Genomic DNA, 15,870 nt, shown 5'->3' on the forward strand with positions numbered 1-15,870 from the left:
GTATGGTGGTACATGACCCTAACTAATCCTAACACGTGGGAAACAGGCAGGCAGATCTCTGAGTTAGATGTTAACCTGGTCTCCACAGCAAGCTCCATGACACCGGGCCTACACTTGTTTCAAAAAATAAAATAAAAAAGGAATGTGAGAAAGCCCAAAACTGCCTTAATATAGTCATGTTTCACGTGTGCCTGGTATCTTACAGTAGAATTATGTTCGTTGCACCTGATTGTTAGTATCACTTAGTGAGTGAAGGCAACAAGTGTATACCTCCAAGCCAGCCATCTGTCTACCAACCAGACTCTGCCAAACACTATAAAAACAGATATAAGCCAGAGGCACAGCTAGTACCACTCATGCAATCACTGCCTTCAAGACATGGACAGAAGCAATCTTAAACAGCATAGGAAAGGCCAATGCACGGTCACAACCTAAAAGGGGGAAAATGCAAGCAATAAAGGAGATCTGAGTAAGACAGGACTCTGGAAACGATGCCCCTACATCCACTTCAGTTAAGCCAACAGCGACATATTTACAATTCTAAAAGGAATGTCCCAAAGGCTGACTCCCAGTAAGTACTCAAGACTGAACACTTAAATCACAACGTGGCACAACCTCATTAGGTAAGCTAAAAAGAAACAAAGTCACCTCTGCTTTGTGTCCATAGGGACAGTAATGCAATCCAAGGGTTTCTTGCCATGCCATGCTTTTTGAAGCACTCAGTAGAAGTGCTGGAAAAAGTTCCTCTCTCTGAGTGTCCCTGCCACTGGCAAGATCTGAAAAACATGTGCACTGGGGCTTCCGCACCATCACGGAGGCTCGCTAAGGTGGCCTTACAAAAGGAACACACAGTCCTTGTACACCAGTCAGAAACTGTCAGCAGTCTTGACAGAATTCTTACCCAGCTGAAAGGACTGCTGTTGCTCACGGTTATCTTCATTCCTTTTGGAACAATCAACCACATTCCCCTATCATTCTTCAGTATTGCTGGAAGTATGAAAATATTTTCTCAAATTGTACAGATATGTGTTCTCTCTGAACATGCCCCCACAACATAAAAACCAAATACCAGATCACCCAATGCAAGCATGGAGCTACCTAAGACAGAGGCTGCTTAGAAACGTTACCCAGTAATCTGTTCTCATTTTAGAGTATTATGTGAACCTAAAAGTTTCTGCCATTTCTCACTCATTTCTTCTCATCTGCTACAATAAGACATGCTAAATGGAGTCACTATCCTTTTAAAATAAGATGCAACTCACAAGACAGATTGATTCATGCTTATAGCATATAATCTGAAGGACAGGAAACATTTTTATAAAAATGTTCATCTGTGAAGAAAGATGCCCAGTTAGATACATTTCTAAGGGTAGCTGTTAGATGCAGGCAAAACACAACTCCTTGAGCTCTGCTTCCATACTCCTAAGCACTCCTCTGCTCCCTTGAGCAAGTTATTTTCCCTTGTTAAAAGCATGAAAATAGTGCACAGATGCTGGGTGATCTATTAGCCATCCAAAGTGCTCCCGTTTGCTGTGATTTAACAGAGGAAAAGGGGAATTAGATTCACTCTGAACCCTAAATCAGGCACTTTTATTGTGGCTTCCCAGTATCCAGATAGCAATGTTTTTGTCCACAAGGAACGTGCTGCCAGGGAGCGAAGTCTCGGCAGGCAGCAATTAGCTGTGTTCCTTCAAGAGGCCTCACGACCAAGGCAGAACAGCACCGGATATACTCTGTCAAACTGACTGCTCAGTATGCTGCCTACAAGCATCAATCCCTCCGCTTCTCCCCTTAGGTTTTGGGTTAGGTTCTTCTCATCTGCTCTCACAGTAGACATTACTGTGTGAAGTGTCTGCCTGCGTCTGAGATTGCCTGTATCTCCTGGAGGATCCTGCACTCCACCCAGCGTTCCGTCACCCAAGCAGCTGCCGCAGCTTTGTCTGCTGTAACAAACACAGACCATGGAGTCCAGTAGCTGTTCTCGAAGTTATCAGCTTTCTCTACCCCTGGCCACATTTGTTCTTGCTGTCTTTCCCTCAATCTTTGTACTTTCTCTCTCCATTGCTGCTTTTTTTCCTCTCTCCCCTTCATTCCTTCCTTCTTGGGGGAGGGAGTGTCAAAACCAGGGCCCCATGCATATCAGACCAGTACTCTACCACTGAGCTACAGCCCTGGCCCTATATACTTTATAATAATAAAGCGGAAAGTAAATTCCCTTGCATCCCCAATTAAGGAAGTGCAGGGGACTGTGAGAAACTCCAGACGCTGAGACCTGGAAGGTCCAAGTAGGCAGAATATGGGTTCCACTGGGCTCCACTCACAGCTATTACCTACTAGCAGAAAAGATGTTATCACCATCCTGTTTCAGATGCCTCACCTCTGTTCAGCTGGTTTTTCAGTTTATTTTAAGGCAGGGTGACACTGACCTCTAACTTGCTCTATAGCTAAGGATGACCCTTCAGTGTTCCAAGGGCTAGGGCTAGAGATGTACACCTCCACACCAAGCTAAATTTCTCCCTTCTGACATGGAAACTACTAACAGAGCCTGTCTCGGGGATACCACCCCCAAGAGCTGATATGGCAAAGCCCAGAGAATGGTGCCTGAGACAGAGTAGTCAAGGGAAGCTGACCATTATTGTCCACTTCTGCTTCTAGGCTCCTTTCAGTTCAGGGCCAGAAAACCTCTCCTTTAGAAGGTAACCTGACAGTGAAGGCATTCTAGGTCTCTTTTTCAGGAAATGCTACCTGAAAGAAGAAACTAACCCCTATTAACAGCCACTCCTGAATTCTGTATTTCCAAGTGCTTCTACAGTGGAGAAATTATTTTTCAATTTTGAATTACTAATTTAATATGTCATAAAACTCATCTTTAATGGAGGCAGAAGGGAGGCCTTGTCAAGGTTCATACAAATAAAAATCAATTCAAATAAATTCAAGGAAAACTGCTTTTGTCAAAACTACACAGAAAGATCCAAGCTGGGCAGCAGAAATGCCATGCTGGTTCACCTGCCTAGAGGCTCTGCACTGCTGAATTCAAAAGACAGAAAAGAAGATAGAGGAGCCCTGAGAGTGAGGTGTGCATATTTCAGAACAATAATGGTCTGAGTCACTAAGGCCACTAAAGAAAACAAAACATGGCACCTGCCCTAGCTATAGCTACCCGAGGCTCAGACAGGAGGTCACTTGAGCAAGGCCAACCTTGTTGGCAAAATGTTGTTTAAGGCCAGGGCATGGTGGCATACGCCTTTAATCCTAGCACTCAGGAGGCAGAGGAAGGTGGATCTCTGTGAGTTCCAGGTCAGCCAGGGCTACAAAGAAAGACCGTGATTCAAACATACAAAACCCTAAAACCTGGGACAGCCTAAATAGAAATTTTCACTTTAGTATTATATGCTTTTCTATGTCTACCCATTTCTCAGGGTAAAACAAAACTATTTTTCTTATATGTTGTTTTGCCTTCATGTATGTTTGTGTGCCATGTGCATATGTGATAGCTACAGAGGCCAGAAGAGAGTCAGGTGTGGAGTCAGAGACAGTAGGTACTAGAAATCAAACCTGGGTCTCCTCTGGAAAAATGTTAGCATTTTTTAACTGCTGGCTGAGCCATCTCTCTAGTCCGTTTTTAAAAACAACTGATGTTTGCCTCTGAAGTACTAATTTGTCTTGAAGTGAAATAAATTTTCTTTTTTGAACACATAACAGCAATTAGACAATAGCAGAAAAGTAGATATAGAAGAGAGCTAGAGCCCTGCTATAGAGAGTGAGCAAAGCGAGGAAGCCACCCAGAGATGGCTGAACAAAGACCTGGCAGCTGAGGCCCCTCTGGCGAGAGGTATACTTCAGTTAAGAGTCCAAATGACTATGGAAAGGGAAAAGTTAAAGTACAATGGTTAATATGATCAACTTGACCCAAGGGACTTCCCAAAAGCAAATATTAATAGCACCAATTTCAGCAAACATCTAGATCCGCACAGTAAGAACACATTTGCATTACTACTAAAGCTTTTAGCAAATGGAGCCACAACAATAAAACCTCACCTTAGCCTGTCTTCACACTCCTTTAAGTAGCCCTCTTGGGGAGAATGAGAAGTTGGCAGAAAAGGTTTAGATGGCTTACTGCTAAAAAACAACAAAGACAAATTACACTCAAGAAGAAATTATTTCCCATCGTTCATACATTAGTTTCCACAGTTCTGGTACACTCAAAGGTGATTAAGTCTTCAGTAAAACTGGATTTCAAAACTCGAACAATGGCTTTTTTCCACAAATCTCTTTGTCAGAAGCTCTACTTTATTCCTTAATACCTGTTTCTATTTTTGCTTAGTGTGTTTGTTCAACTGTTTCTGCAAAGTTAGCAACTGACTATGTAGCTCTGACACAGAAAAGACCATTACAACTCACCCACATAAGGGGCTTCAGCTTAAGTCTGAGCTGCCCAAGTGAACAGGCAATGCTAGAAGATTCTGCAGTTATCAATTACAAAAACAAGAACCGCCAGCTCTGTTTTAAGCTCCTTTTTGATGGATGCTCCACTGACACCATCAAATTTCCAAGGATTCACTGTCACTTAGACCATAGCTGACAGTCACTTGATGATGGAGCTCCTGGTTTATGCGCATCGACTCCAGTGTAAACCACCTTCCACTAAAGCCACTATTACATTCACACTCCAAATTCACTTTGACACACACAGCCACCATCTGCCTCACTGACGAGATGTGTGATTAATATAGATTGAATATATGACAAAAAGAAGAGTCAACCCTTAGAAGAAAATGCTTGCTGAAAGTTGCCAGCTGACAGAAACAAAGGTTTTGACAAGAATGCTACAAATTCAGACTGAGAGGGTTAAAGAGTTAGTAGAAAGCATTCCATTTCCAAAAAGGATGAGCACAGATGCTCGGCTCGACCCTCTTCTCAATGATCCTAGCCAAGTTTGAAGGCCACGGAAAGGAATAAGCAGATGGTTCAATGTGAGCAAGTCAAAAGGAAGTTGCATTTGCCTTATTCGGCTCCCTAGCAACTAGACCAAATGATGCCAAGAGAGCCAGCCGGCTCTAAGGAGAGCACTGCAGGGTATTGGAAACCCAGCGGTCGGGCAGAGCAGAAAAGCCTTAAGACACCCCCACCTGGCAAAACAAACCCTCTGCCTACCAATACCCATCTTCCCACTTTCTTGTAGCTGCAGCTCCAGTCTACCTGCCAGTGCTGAGGGCAACCTTTCAAACTCCACTGACATCAGTTGAGCAGACTGGCACAGCTATCAAAACATAACTCCCCACTTCTGCACTAGAGGGAAGGCTCCATACTCTCTTAGCACACTTCAGCCAGCTGGACAAAGGATTTTGCGGGCCAAAAAGACAGCATCCTTGCCACCCGTGGTCAAACACTGCTGAGAAACTCAGGCGGTGTTCACAGCCATGATCCCAGAAGCCTGAAAGCAGCTCTAATGGAGAAAGGATGTTCTCTGATCTCCTTAAAAACAGACTGTTGAATAGTCACTAAGCAGACCAGAGACTTTCCTGAACTGGTTGCCTAAATATACAGTACATACCTAGACATGCTATATCCCACTATGGTGCAGGTGATCAAAACATGCCCTGGATATTGTTAAACTCTGCATGGTCGCCCTGACCTGGCAATGCAGGTGAAAACCATTAAGACCTCAGTTCCTCTAAGTCAATTAGTGGGTAATAGGCCAAACACTGCTCAACAGAAAATAAAACGAATAAACCTATTTTAGTTAATAAACAAATCCTCCCACATGGTCAATAAACAAAGATGTTTTGAAGCATTGTCTTGAGTTCTTGCAACCAAACAACCTGGAAGCTTCGCTTCCCCAACACTGTTAAAGCAAGACAAGGAAACTGAGGCTCATGTCACAGGACCTCACAAAGCTATAAAGCCTAGATTCAATTCCCTGTGGGTCAGACTATAAAATCCTGAGGCCTTTAAACAATGTTTATTTATTTATTTGTTTATGATATTAATTACAGGTTATTCACTTTGTATCCCAGCTGTAGCCCCCTCCCTCAGTCCTTCCCAATCCCCCCCCATCTCCTCCCACGCCCCTCTCCAACTCCACTGATAGGGGAGGTCCTCCTCCCCTCCATACGACCCTACCCTATCAGGTCTCATCAGGACTGGCTACATTGTCTTCCTCTGCGGCCTGGTAAGGCTGCTCCCCCTTCAGGGGGAGGTGATCAAAGAGCCAGTCACTGTAAACACCTTTTTTAAGTGTATTGTTCCTGTAAGAGATATGCATGAGAACAGTTACACCTGTGCCAGCACACACGTGGGAAGGCCAGAGGCTAAGTCTGGAGTCCATTCTTGATGATTCTGAAGCTCTGTGTACTCCATATTAGCAGGCCTTCAAGCTCCTGGCTAATGCTCTTGTTGCCACCTCCCATATTTCCACAGGAATTATTAAGGTTACAGATGTATGGGACCACACCCAGCTTATTTTCACGAGGGTTCTGGGGTCAAATTCAGGTCATCAGGCTACTGAGACATGGCAATAGCCCCCCCTTCTTTTACTATCCCAACTTCCTTTACTACCACTCTGTCCAGTTCTCCAAGGCAGCAAGCTTTTGTTTGTTTGTTTTTTCTTTGTTTAAAGGAAAAGCAATGAGAGGACAAGGACAAGGGGTGGGAAAATGCCATTTTAAGTTTTTATGTAAAGTGACATAATAATTAAAAAAAAAAATCCTAATCTAAGAGCCTGAAAGGATGAGGGAGGCTCCACAGTACAGCATGTCTGTCTGGTCGATCCTGGACATAGTTCACCAAACAGGAGCCTTTGGTGTGAGAACAACTGAAGACTGGATCTGGATAAAAACAGAACCCTTGCTGTTGGTGGGAAACAGAAGCTCCTCAGAAAGTTCTTTGATAGTTTCTTAGCAGGAGCTTCATCAGTAAAGCCCATGGGGCTGAGTTCAATCCCTAGCACTCATGTTTAAAAAACAGGTGGGGGGGAGGAACAGCTGGTTAAGAGCACATACTGCTCTTGTAGAAGACCCAGAGTTGGGACTCCAAAACTTACATCAGGCAACCTACGAACTGAGGACTCAACACCCTCTTCTAAGACTCCATGCACACCTGAGCTCACATGTTCACATAACCACATATAGCCATACATATGTAATTAAACTTGAAATAAATCTTTATTTAAAAAAACAGCTGAGCAGGGCAGCAATGTGTTATTTCAGTGCTGAGGGGCAGAGATAGTAGGATCCCTAGGGTATGCTAACTTGGCAAGTTCCATATTACACACACACACACACACACACACACACACACACACACACAAATAAGTAAGACATAAACTCAATATATAAACTAGCCAATCACTCCTAGTTACTTACACAATAAAAATGCTTATTTTCTTACAATAATGAAACAGCTGAGGCTGTGTAACTTTATAAAGCATATTTACTTCACAGTTATAAAGGCTTAAAATCCAAACAGCTAACTCCTAGGGCTCCTAGGGCTCCTGTAGTAAAAACACAGGGCAAAACAAGAACCCAGAAACACTGGGGCCTCCAGCACGGGCTTTTATAACAACTCAGTCAACCCAGAACCCCTTCAGCTCAGAGCTCTCTGGCAGTGCCCTTGAAGGCTAATGACTTCACACTAGTCATAATCTCTCAAAGAACACCCTTCCAACACATTAGGATTCAAGCTTCTAACATTGGGGACAGACACTCAAACCACAGTGGACTTATCCATATAGACTGACTAGACATGTGCTGCACTGTTTCGAAAGGCTTTGTGTGAAACGCGACTAGAAACCAGCCAACAGACTGTCATACAGTCATGCCTTCATTGAACTGCCACAACAAAGCACCAGAAATCATGTGCCTTAAAAAACAGAATTTTATTTCTCAGGGTTCTGGTGGGAAGCCCACAGAGGCTTAGAGACAACTGCCTCTCAGAAATCTCTTTCTTCTTCTATAAGGAGACCAACCAATCCAGTATCAGTATTAGGCTGCCACTCCTGACATCGTTTAACCTTAACTACCTACTTGTGCTGAATCTCAAAGTTGCACTGGGGATTGAGAGCTTCAGCGTGGCCCCCCTGGCTGGGCCACACTGAGGCTTATGGCCTGCAATGCAACCAAGGGCCACACAGATGCCCGGAGTCTGCTGCAGCCTGAAGGCACGCTGACGTCTGTAGTCTGGATGCGGCCGAGGGCCATGTCTGGGTCCATGGTCCTATCGCAGCCAGGGTCTGTGTTGATGTCTACGGCCTGCGTCACCACTGAAGGCCATATGGATGTCTGTGCTTTATACTGTTGCCAGGAACCAAGCGGAGGTCCATAACCTGTGCTTCCTCAGGCTGTGATGAACAAGGAGGCTACTCTTGCTGTGATATGGATAACGTCAGATGCACAGTTATGAGAGAGGGACATGAGAGGGCTCTCTGACAACCCCTACTCCCACAATCCCCCCCCAAAGTAACAGCCTAGACAGGAAGCCACTGAAGAGAACGCTTAAAGTGTGATGGGGACACTGAAGAGATCTCCATGAATGATGGCTTCCAGTGGAATGCAGGATGGGAAGGACTCAACTCTAGTTAAGGAGCAGGCCACAGAGAGTCTGACCATGCTCCAGTGAGTGTAGACATAATACAAGCTGGACTTTCATTATTTTTACTTATTTACACTTTTTTTTGGTGGGGAGTTCACAAAGATGGGTGGGGGAGGACATGGAAAGACTGGAAAGTTAGTGTGATGAGGTGCATGGTGTGAAAGTCCCAGAGAATCAATAAAGTTGTTATATATTTTTTAAGATTTATTTATTATTTATACAGTTTTCTGCCTGCAGGCCAGAAGAGGGCACCAGATCTCAATATAGATGGTTATGAGCCACCATGTGGTCACTGGGAATTGAACTCAGGACCTTTGGAAGAACAGTCAGTGCTCTTAATCTCTGAGCTACCTCTCCAGCCCCCTAAAATGTTGAAGAAGAAGAAGAAGAGAAGAAAAAGAAAAGAGAAGAAGAAAAGAAGAAGGAAAAGAAGAGAAGCTGGGTGCAGTGGCACACACCTGTAATCCTAGCACTCAGGGAAACTGACTCAGGCAGATCTCTGGTTCAGGGCCAGCCTGGTCTACAAAGAGTCCAGGACGGCCAAGGGCCACACAGAGAAACCCTGTCTCAAAAAAAAAATGTCCATGTATGAAGTGGACTAGGACTGAGACAGCTTGGTAACAATGCACTTGCCTGTGTGCAGATCTTTGGATGTAATCCCAGCACTGTAAATAAGGAAACAGAAACACAGGGAAATGCACTTATCTATCCAGCAATGTGGATGAATCTCAAAATACACTGAAGACAACAATGAATAACCTTAAAAGTGTTTTCTGCACAATTCTCTTTATATATATATTTATAAAATTGTGTTATACACAACTTCATACAAAATGCAAACTACAGTAGTAAGAATGACAGATTACTGCTGCTGAAGACAAGTTAACGGCAGGCTGAGTTACAGAGGCCCAGCAAAGCTCGGAGAGGTGACAGTGTGTTCACTATCTCCGTTATAATAGTCTGACATACAAAAGCCAAAATCAAGTCATACATTTTAACATGTGGCTCAATATTATGGAGCTAAAATAATACTGGTGAAGAACCTCAGCCTCACTGGGGGGAGGGGTAGCTTGGTCTACAGAGGAAGTTCCAGGACAGCCAGGGCTACACAGAGAAACCCGGTCCCAGCCTCTTCCTAGTTTATTTTTTTGGTCCTTTAACATTAGTAATGGGCTTAAGTGGTTTTTCAGGCTCTGTGCTGGTCAAATGTTACTCAGAGTTTGATGTCACTGTGTGGAGAGAGGTCCCTTGAAGACACTCAGCAAAGCGCTTTCAGGTTAAATACGCACACATTCCCAAGGCTTCCAACAAGGCCGGGATGACTATTTTTAACTTTTCACTGTTGCATCTCAATTACCTCAACTTCTAAGACAGCCCATCTATTAAATTATCAGAGTAGGAATCTCTAGGGATAAATTTTAAAATTAAAAAGATTTTTAAGAATCCACTCTTAGAAGTCCCATCATAATTTTAAATTCACTAGAAAGTGTGAATTTTAACATTCCTCTGGAGAAATTTTAGCCAAGCCTCTAGAAATAGACAAAGTAACATGGCTTTGTCAAAGAGAGAGGGAAAAAAAAAAAAAGGAGCCTGAGGTTCCTTCGCTGGCTATGTACCAACCCTGTGCTTTAGATTGTGGAGCTGAGGCAATGGGTGCCAGGGATTTGAGGGCAAGGAAATGAGCTGGAAGGGAAGTTTGCTTATGATTTGAGTGCATCCCCCAAGAGCTTGTGTGTTTGAAGTTTAGTCCTTAGAGTAGCAATGCCCACAAGTGGAGCCATGTGAAAGAGGTTACTAGGTCATTGGTGGTGCTATTCTTGGAAGAGATTAAGGTAGCTCTTGGAGAGGATTCCTGAATTTTTGAGAGGGTTAGTATCTTAGTTTTGTTTCTGGTTGTTCTGATAAAATACTCCCAACTAAAGCAACTTAAGAGAGAAAGTTGCTAGGCAACGGTGGTGCATGCCTTTAATCCCAGCACTTGGGAGGCAGAGGCAGGTGGATCTCTATGAATGAGGCCAGCCTGGTCTACAGAGCAAGTTCCAGAACAGCCAGGACTACACAGAGAAACCTTGTCTCAAAAAACAGAGGAACGGGGTATAAGGGGAGGGAGGAAAGAGGGAAATAGAGAGAGTAGGAGGAGGTGTAGGTTTCAGGTTATATATAGCTCAGCATTTTAGCAAAGTCAAGGCAGCAGTTACCAGAAGTCTTTAATCATACTACATCAACAATCAAGGGCAGAGAGCAATAAATTAATGCTTACTCAGCCAGCTTTCTCCCTCTCATTCAGTCTAGGACCCAAGCCCAATCAAGATAATCCATCACAGACATTCTCAGAAGCCCTTTTCCCAGGTGATCCTAGATTGTATCAGGATTAAATTAAAACTAACCGTCACCATTGCAGCTGAGAGGAAACCAGTCCACTAGCTCACTCTCTGCTCTCCTGGTGTTGGGTGATGTGATCTCTTTTTCTTTCAGCGTGTGCTCCCATCATAACCATCTACCGTGAGGTCCTTGAGAGCACTAAGGCGGTAATGGATTTATGCCCATGAATCTCCCAATAGGCAACTTCTTCCTTATGCTAGCCTGCCTCAGAAATTTCATTATTGCCATAATTAGGGTCTATTGCTGTGATAAAAGAGCATTACCAAAGCAACTTGGGGAAGAAAGGGTTTAATTTCAGCTCACAGTCCATCATGAGTGAAAGTCAGGGCAGGAACTGAGGCAGGAACTGAAGCAATGCAAATCACTGCTTATGGCTTATGGGCTTGCTCACTCCTGACTTGCTCAGCCTGTGTTCTTATACACCCCAGAACCACCTGTATATTGTATACAGATGGAATTCCCACATCAATCATTAATCAAGAAAATGTCCCATAGGGCCAATCTGGTGGGCCCCTTTTCTCAATTGAGGTTCCGATCTTCCAAATGATTCTAACTTATATCAAGGTGACAAAAACTGTGTCTTAAATACACAAGGATTGCAACAGACAGTAAGCTAATACACACAGGACAGTTTTTAATATTTACTTTTATTTTTTAAAATTGTACGTACGTACGCGTGTGCATGTGTGCCTACAGCTGCCCATAGAAGACAGAAAAGAGTGTTGGACTCCCCCTGGTGCTAGAATTATAGGTGGTTGTCGGTCATTTGCCATGGGTGCCAAGAACTGGATTCAGGTCCTGTAGGAGAGCAATACACTTTCTTAACCAATGTGTCTTAAATGGTGTCCACTACTGTCCCATGGAATGCTTTCAGCACTCTAAAAACTCCTATATGTGACAGAGATGGACAGTTAAGATGGCTCAACAGTTGCTCTTCTAGAGGGCCCAGATTCAATTCCCAGCACCAACATGGTGGCTTACAATTGTCTGTAACTCCAGGCCTAGAGGATCCAATGTCCTCTTTGGGCTTCCATAGGCACACATGTGGCGCACAAACATGCGTTCAGCTGAAACACGTAAATTTTTCAAAACATTAAAAGGAAAAACTCTTATTGAAGAGCATTGGCTCTTCATTACCTAGCTTTATAGGAAAACAGATTGGTAGGAGTTGGCCCAAGTCTAAGCCTTTCAATGCCCTCTAGTGGGAGTTCTCAGATTATTGATGCCAGTGGTAGAATGTGCTCTGTGGGATCAAAGGTAACCAGAGTCACAGCTTTGCCATTATCTGCCTAGAGTCAGGCCACAGTCCTGGCCAGGACTTACAGGCACCCAGCTTAAACTATCTGACCTCGATTCCCTACCGTGACCCTACTCTCCCAACAGCATCAAGTTGCTCCTGAAGGACCTTCCCATCTTTGTGTCTTAGGTACACATCTCCTGAATACTACATGTCATGCTCCTTCCTGCAGGTGCCACATGAATGTGACTGGCCCAGGGGGACCATTCATCTTCCTAATCACCTGTGCTCTGTTCTGACACATTTCTTCCCAAAGCCATCACATCACCTGAAGTCGTGGTTTCATCTAGATTGTTCTGTTCTTTTTTTAATTTTTTAATGTTACTTAAAGTCTTTCTGTTCCAAGATTATATTCAGGATACACTGCACTTAGCCTTTGGGTCTCCAGAAGCTCTTGGCTACAGCAATGACCTTAATAGTCTTCAGGAGTACTGGTCACACACTAAGTACTCAGGTCCTGTGTGTCACCTCACTCCTGGTGGGAAGAAGAGCTCCCGGACAGGAGTTCTGTTAGCTGCTGTTTCTCAACACTTGGGACAAATCTTGCCCCCTTTCAAGTAAGTATGTGATGACCCACTGCCACATGAATCTGTTACATGAGTGACTTAAGGCCTTCAAGCAGAAACCCCTCCTTTCTCGTGTTGTAAATAAACAAAGCAAGTCCCTAGGTTCTCGTGTGGGTGTGTGTGGTAATCTGCTGGTTGTAGTTAGAACAACCAGACACGCCTGGTCTACAGAGCAAGTTCCAGGACAGCCAGAGCTATACAGAATCACTGCTTTTAACTACTACCATCTCTCCAATGCCCCTCTTTAAAAAATAATGTATTTCATTTTGTGTGTGTGTGTGTGTGTGTGTGTGTATGTGTGTGTGCCCACACACACATGCATGTGCACTCGTTCCTTCATGAGTGACTGTATGTATGTATGTCCACCCTTTGTGCTCAGGAGGCCAAGGGTGTCGGAGAAGCATCAGATCTCCTGGAACTGGAGTTGTGGGTGATGATGAGGTGCTATGGGGTTGCTAGGTGCTGAACCCAGGTCCTCTGCAATAGCAGCAAGTACTCTTAACTGCTAAACCATCTCTTTAGCCCCAACACTCTTTTAGCCTCTCCTCCCCTCCACACATACACACTGGATGTGTTTCTCTGGAGAACTCCCAGCAGTTCATAACTTGTTTATATATATTCTGTTGAAGAACATTGCTGCTTCCACTTAGCTGTTGGGAGTAGTCATCATGAACATGTAAATATCTCTTCAAGATCCTGCCTTGAGTGCCTTAGATATATATCCAGAAATGAGATTGCTAGATTATGCAGTAGTTCTTTTTAATTAATTTAGAAGCAAGGTCTCACAGGCCTGGAGAGATGGCTCAGTGGTTAAGTGCACTTCATGCTCTTCCAGAGAACCTGAATTTGGTTCCCAGTATGCATGTTGGTTAGCTCACATCTACCTATAACTTCAATTCCAGGGAATCTAACACCCTCTTCTGGCCCCTACAGGCCACAGGCACCAATATCATAAAGACATACATACACATAAATAAAAATAAAACCATCTTTAAAAAAGAAGCCAGACTGGCCTCAAACTTGTGACACTTGTGATGTTTCTATCTCAGCTTCCTGCTGGATTGTAGGCCTGTGCCTCAGTGTCTGTTGACGTTTTCATATTTTAAAAATAACCAAGAAAAAGCCTAACAAAAAAGGTTTTGGTGCTACCCATGCACATGTGTGTTTGTGTGTTAGGTGTCTTGCACTCTAGCAAGTGTGTCCTGGTGTCCTACTGTTTCTGCTGCTGTGATAAATACTTTAACCAAAAGCAACTCAGAGAGGAAAGTGTTCATTTGGCTCACAGGTCATAGTTCATCATCCAGAGAAGCCAAGGCAGGAACCTGGAGGCAGGAATTGAAGCAGAGACGATGGAGGAGTGCTGTTTATTGAGTTGTTCAGCCTGGTTCCTTCACAACCCAGCACCACCTGCCCAGAGGAAACACCACCTGCAGTAGGCTGGGTTCTTCCACACCAATCATTAATCAAGAAAATGATCCCACAGACTTACCTACAGACCAATTTGATGGAGGCATTTTCTCTATAAACTGAAAATATTAAATGTTTATTCCAGAAATAAACAATTGATAATTTTTAAATTATATCCCATTCTGAGTATCAGAATGATACTCTGCTTTGCCTTGCTCAGGATAAGCATCATCACTTTTTGCAAAGTAGCAACAATGTATACAGTGCTGCCTTTTGGTTATATAGTAGCCACCACAGATACCAAATAGACCATATTGTTACCATAGGCCTTGTACGCAGGTGTCCAGTTCTAGGGAATCTGACACCCTCATACAAATACATATTAAAAAAAGAAAAAAAAAAGAAACGAATTATATTCATATACGCTTGTAACAACAACTAATGAAAAAAGAAGCCATGAATTTGAGACAGCAAGGAGGATTATAGCAGAGAGGAAAGAAAGGGAGAAATTTTGTAATTATTGTCTTAGTCAGGATTAATACTGCTGATAAAACACCATAACCTCAAGTTGGAGGAAAAAGGGTTTATTTGGCTTACATTTCCACATCATAGTCCATCACAGAAGGAAGTCAGGGCAGGAACTCAAACAGGGCAGGAACCTGGAGGCAGGAGCTGATGCAGATGTCATGAAGGGGTGCTGCTTACTTGCTTGTTCTTCATGGCATATTCTGCCTGGTTTCTTATAGAACCCAAGACCACCAGCCCAGACAGACTAAACAGAAAAATGTTTAGGCACTAACTGACATTATAAAACCAAATGGACCGAACAGATATTTACAGATCATTTCACCCAAACACAAAAGAATTGCAATGCCCAGATCGCAAGACCCCCGAAGAGACCACCAGGAACACGAGTCCCGAGTCCAATGAAAACACAAGAGAGCTTTATTCAAGCTTGATCTTGGGCCATCAATTGTCCCTGACGTAGCAGTTCAGAAAGAGCGGCCTGGAGCCTCAGGAGAGCAGAGTTTTTAAAGGGAAAAACCTTAATCAGGTAAGTCCAAGCCTTGGCATTACAGGATTAACTAAATTGGGTAAAGATTCGGCAAGCAAGGTGATCTTTAAGCTGATTGGTTCAGACCACCTGGCCAAATCGAAGGATATCTGTAGAAACATCTAGTCCTGATTGCAGTTATCTATTAACATATTCATTGGTATTTACTGGAACCAGCTGGGTGGAGGGCCAGCTGGTTCTTCTTGGAACCCAAAGGTGGGTGATCAAGTCACCCTAAGGACAGTCAACTTAAGATATTGTCTGAGAAACAAAATGGAGTTGGCCCTGTTATCTTCAATTTCTTCAGAATATACGTTCTTCTAAGTGCCTCATGAAACTTTCTCCAATATTAGCACATACACAGATACAAAGCAAGCTTCAACAGATACAAGAAACAGCATCCTGGATCCTATCTGAACCACCACGGATTAAAGCTAAATATGAAAACAAACAAACAAACAAACAAACAAAAAACCTTAACTCAAGGGACACAATGAAGGAAGTTCTTCTTAGAGGCAAGTTCATAGCACTAAGTGCCTACATTAAAAAAAAAAAAAAAACAAAAAAAAAAAAAA

The sequence above is a fragment of the Psammomys obesus genome, unplaced genomic scaffold (genome assembly GCF_907164565.1).
Source record: "Psammomys obesus unplaced genomic scaffold, mPsaObe1.curated_primary_1811, whole genome shotgun sequence".
Classification (NCBI taxonomy): domain Eukaryota; kingdom Metazoa; phylum Chordata; class Mammalia; order Rodentia; family Muridae; genus Psammomys; species Psammomys obesus.